At 41.5% G+C, this 5,684-nt stretch overlaps 1 pseudogene; it reads right to left on the reverse strand.

The window, feature by feature from the left end:
* Window positions 1-1,548: 1,548 nt before the first annotated feature.
* On the reverse strand, window positions 1,549-1,696 carry LOC123463009 (annotated as a pseudogene).
* Window positions 1,697-5,684: the final 3,988 nt, after the last annotated feature.

Raw genomic sequence — 5,684 nt, forward strand, 5'->3', positions numbered from 1 at the left:
TCTGGAGTTCCTTTAAAGTGCCGAGAGGCCTTAGAGTGCCTATTCTCTCTTTCTCTGTCTATCTACCTCTCTCTCAAATAAATAAAAGAAAACAAGACATTAAGGGATATGCATTCCAATTTACACCACTGGAGGCTGGCATTTTACCTGCATGGGGCAAAATGCTGTAGATGTGATGGGTAATTCCAACAGAATGAAATTCTTGGCTTCTTACACAAAGGTCATCAAAATTCCAAAGCCCTGGCTAGGAAACCCATGCCTAGATGTTCTGAGAAGGTAGGAGGGGCAGCAAGCCATAAACAGAGTGAGCCAGGAGGAAGTGATGATACCAAGGCACAAGGTACATTAATTCAACAAGCCACATGCTATTTTCTGTTACGGTGTTAAGGATCGAACCTGGGGCCTTGTGCATTGTGAGCTCCGGGTGTGTCTGGGCTACTTCTGACTTACCTTGGTAGGCTCTGTAAGTGAGCACCATGTTAGACTACTCCTTTCAGTCAGGAAGATTGGACTACTCTGTCAGGCAGGCAAAAGATTAAGTATCTTCTATGAGAAATCTGGCTAGACTTAAGGGGAAAGCCCAGAGGTCTGCCAATGAGCAATGAGAGGCAGAGCATCCTATAACAGACACAATAACTGATAAGCCTGACCTGTGACTTCAGAGCATCTCATCAGAGTCTTAGTGTCCTATCCTTAAAAATGAGCCAGGGCTAGAGCCGGGCCTGGTGGCGCACGCCTTTAATCCCAGCACTCGGGAGGCAGAGGTAGGAGGATTGTCGGAGTTCAAGGCCACCCTGAGACTCCATAGTGAATTTCAGGTCAACCTGGGCTAGAGTGAGACCCTACCTCAAAACAACAACAACAAAAAAAGAAATTAGCCAATAGGGCTGGGAGAAAATAAGGCTCTGCAAGCAAGCAGTTAAAGGTGCTTGCTTGTAAAGCCTGCAGGCCCATGTTCGATTCCTTAGTACCTATGTAAAGCCAGATGCACAAAGTGGCAAGAGGCCCTGGTGTGCCCATTTCTCTCTTTCTTTCTCTCCCTGTATCTGTCTCACACAAATAAATACTATTAAAAAAAATTTTTTTAAGTGAGCCATCCGAGTATGGTGGCACATGCCTTTAATTCTAACATGTGGGAGACAGAGATAGGAGGAGCACCGAGAGTTCAAGGCCACCCTGAGACTACATAGTGAATTCCAGGTTGGCCTGAGCTAGAGCGAGACCCTGCCTCCAAAAGCCAAAAAGAAAAGCTAGAGTCAGGCCTGGTAGCCTTTGGGAGGCAGAGGTAGAACAATAGATTCCTGGTCAGCCTGGGCTAGAGCAAGACTGTACCTTGAAAAACAAAACAAAACAGAAAAACAACAACAACAACAAAAAGAAAATTGTATTTATTTGTTTGCATGCAGAGAGAGAGAGAGAGAGAGAGGGAGAATAAGTATGCCAGGGCCTCTTGCCATTGCAAATGCAGGCATCACATTGTGCATCTGGCTCTACATGGGTATTTGGGAATCAAACCCAACCCATCAGGCTTTGCAAGCAAGCACCTTTAAGTGCTGAACCATCTCTCCAGGCTCCACAACTCCTAATTCTAAACAAATCCATTTACTATGTCATCCTCAGACAGAAAATATATTCGATATTAAACTGATAAGAGGAGATACTGTACTTGATCTTAGTCAAAAAGCCAAGAAATGATTGTTTTTTTCCTTTTTAAAAAATATTTTTAATATATATATTTATTTATTATTTATTTAGAGAAAGAGAGAGAAGCAAATATAGTGAAAGAGATGAACTCCAGATGCATGCACCACCTTGTTCATCTGGTCCTGGAGAATCAAACGTGGGTCCTTAGGCTTCATGGGCAAGCACCTTAACCTGCTAAGCCATCTCTCCAGACTTAAAATGTTTTTTTCTTTTTATCTTATTTATTTATTGACTTTTATTTTTATTTATTTACTTTATTTATTGATTTATGGTTTTTTGAAGTAGGGTCTCACTTTAGTTCAGGCTGACCTGGAATTCACTATGTAGTCTCAGGCTGGCCTTGAACTCATGGTGACCCTCCTACCTCTGCCTCCTGAGTGCTGGGATTAAAGGCATGCGCCACCATGCCCGGCCCTAAAATGTTTTTACTAGAAGGAATTCTTCCTCCCAGCTGCTTATCAGTAACATCTGCTCCATCCGTTTTTGTGGTGTGCACACCAACAGTTCTGCTTTCATGGCTGGAGACAGATGTGTTAAGATAGTGGAGAACCGGAGCTGTGTGTTTATTACAAAGTAAGCCTTATGAATCATTGTCACAGGAAACTTTTTTCCTGGGGTGACATGAACACGGGTCTTCTCCCCAAGATAAGGAACAGACAATAGACCAAAGGACAATTATACCAAAACCAGGTTTAGTGGGACTGGAGAAATGGCTTAGCAGTTAAGGTATGTGCCTGCAAAGCCAAAGGGCCCAGGTTCAATTCCCCAGGACTCACATAAGCCAGATACATATGGTGGCACATGTGTCTGGAATTTGTTTACAGGGGCGAGAGGCCTGGCACACCTATTCTTTCTCTCTCCCATTCTTTCTCTAATAATAAATAAATACGTAAAAATAAAATATTTATTTTGCCAGGTATGATGGCACACGCCTTTAATCCCAGCACTCAGGAGGCAGAGGTAGGAGGGTCACCGTGAGTTCAAGGCCAGCCTGAGACTACATAGTGAATTCCAGGTCAGCCTGGGCTAGAGTGAGACCCTACCTTGAAAAACAAAAAAACAAACAAAAAAAAAAAAATTCAATTGATAACTTCCATAATTGTAGACAATAACCCATGGTAATTTCCTCCCTCCCCCCACTTTCCCCTTTGAAACTCCGCTCTCCATAATATCCCCTTCCTCTCTCAATCTCTTTTGTTTTAATGTCATCATCTTTTCCTCCTATTATGATAGTCTTCTGTAGTTAGTATCAGGCACTGTGAGGTCATGGATATCCAGACCATTTTGTGTCTGAAGGAGCACATTATAAGGAGTCCTACCCTTCCTTTGGCTCTTACATTCTTTCCGCCACCTCTGCCGCAATGGATCCTGAGCCTCGGAAGGTATGATAGAGATATTGCAGTGCTGAGCACTCCTCTGTCACTTCTTCTCAGCACTATGGTGCCTTCTAAGTCATCCCAAGGTCACTGTCATCTGAAGAGAGAAGGTTCTCTAACCAAAAGTGAAAGTAGCATTAATATATGGGTATGAACATTAAGAAAAGTACTTACTGGGCAGTTTGGTGAGCATAGTATATATGTTTATCCAGACACTAGTAGATGTAACACCCCTAGGGCTCATGACTTCCCCATTGTAGGTTTTCAGTATCAGGGATGTATTCCCTCCCCTGGAGCAGGCCCCTAGTCCAATTAGAGAGCAGTTGTCTTCCCCCATAACAGATATGCCATTATTGCACCCATTGGCTCATTTGATCTAGCTGGCCAAATTTAAGGCTTACAGTGTCCAGTGTTGAGTATCTCCACTGGTGACTTCTCTCTCTCTCTCTCCCATTGAACTGCATGCAGTGTGGCTTTTTTCCAGTTTTCTGTCAGCTGGTCTACATGAAGGAGGTTTTCAGCTCAGCTCCAGCAGGATTTCTCAGTGAACTTGCAGCCCAAGTATGTGGAGTTTTCAGCAATAGGTTCTTACCATCTATTCCTGGTGGAAAACCAAGGGCCTCGGCAATGGCCTGTAATGTTTTGGGGACATCAGGGACCTCCCTGGCCAACAACTCACTGGAAGGTATCCCATTCCTGGCACTGAAAATTTTCTACTAACAATCTATGGCTTCTGGTGTGCCATTGTCCAAAAAATTAGGTTTCCATATGGCTTATTTATATCCTCTTAGATTTGGATTAGCCCTCCCTCCACCTTTCCTTTACTCAATCTCTTCTCCTGACCTTACTTAGGCCTTTTCACCCCCATTAATCTGTTCTTCTACACACACACACACACACACACACACACACACACACACACACAAACACACACACACAACCATCCTATTAAGTCCCCCCTCCCTCCCTTTATATTCCCTTTGTATCCCTTTTCTGGCTTACTGCACATTTCATAATTTCATTTTTCTTTACTGCTGAATAGAACTCCATTGTATAAATATGCCTCATCTTCATTATCCACCTGTCAGTTGAGGAACATCTAGGCTGGTTCCATTTCCTAGCTATTGTGAATAAAGCGGCAATAAACATGGTTGAGTAAGTATCTCTAAGGTAGTGAGACAAGTCCCTAGGATATATGCCTAGGAGTGGTATAGCTGGGTCATATGGTAAATCTAATTTTAGCTGTCTCAGGAACCTCCACACTGATTTCCACAATGACTGGACCAGATTGCATTCCTACAAATAGTGTAAAAGGATTCCTCTTTTTCTGCATCCTTGCCAGCATTTATTTATTGTCATTTGTTTTCATGATGGTAGCCACTTTGACAGGAGTAAGATGGAATCTCCACATAGTTTTAATCTGTGTTTCTCTGATGTGTAGGGATGCAAAACTTTTTTTTTTAGATGTTTATATGCCATCTGTATTTCTTCTTTCAAGAACTCTCTATTTAGTTCCATAGCCCATTTTTAATTGGGTTGTTTGATTTCTTATTACTTAGGTTTTTTTTTTAGTTCTTTGTATATTTTCTGTATTAATCCTCTGTCAGAGGTATAGCTGGCAAAGATTTTCTCCCATTCTGTAGGTTGCCTCTTTGCTCTATTCACAATGTCCTTTGCTATACAAAACCTTTGTAATTTCATGAGGTCCCAGCAGTTGATCTGTGGTTTTATTTCCTGAGCAACTGGGGTTATATTCAGAAAGTCTTTGCCAAGATCAATATGTTGAAGGGTTTCCCCTACTTTTTCCTCTAGCAGTTTCAGAGTTTGGGGTCTGATATTAAGGTTTTTGATCCATTTGGACTTAATTCTTGTGCGTGGAGAGAGATAAGGATCTATTTTCATCCTTCTACAGATACATATCCAGTTTTCCCAGTACCATTTGCTGAAGAGGCTGTCTTTTCTCCAGTGAGTGCTTTGGGCATTTTTGTCAAAGATCAGGTGGCTTTAGCTACCCAGACTTATGATCCTCTATTCTGTTCCATTGATCTACATGTCTGCTTTTGTGCCAGTACCATGCTGTTTTTGTTACTATGGCTCTGTAATATAGGCTAAAGTCAGGTATGGTGATACCACCAGCCTTATTTTTGTTGCTCAAAATTGTTGTAGATATTTGTTGATTTTTGTGCTTCCAGATGAATTTTTGGATTGTGTTTTCTATTTCCATGAAGAATGCCATTGGAATTTTGATGGGGATTGCATTGAATGTGTAGATCGCTTTTGGTAAAATTGCCATTTCACAATATTGATTCTTCCAATCCAAGAACAAGGGATGTCTTTCTATTTCCTAATGTCTTCTGCAATTTGTCGCTTGAGTGTTTTAAAGTTTTCATTACAGAGATCTTTCACTTTCTTGGCTAGAATTATTACAAGGTACTTTTATTTTTTCTAATGTAATTGTGAATGGAGTGATTTCATCCTCTGTGTGTTTGTTGTTAGCATATAGAAAGGCTACTTACTGACTTCTGTGTGTTTATTTTGTATCCTGCTATGTGGCCATAGGTGTTTATTGGTTCTAACAGTTCACTGGTAGTCTTTAGTGTCCTT

This window comes from Jaculus jaculus, chromosome 8, assembly GCF_020740685.1.
Source record: "Jaculus jaculus isolate mJacJac1 chromosome 8, mJacJac1.mat.Y.cur, whole genome shotgun sequence".
NCBI lineage: Eukaryota > Metazoa > Chordata > Mammalia > Rodentia > Dipodidae > Jaculus > Jaculus jaculus.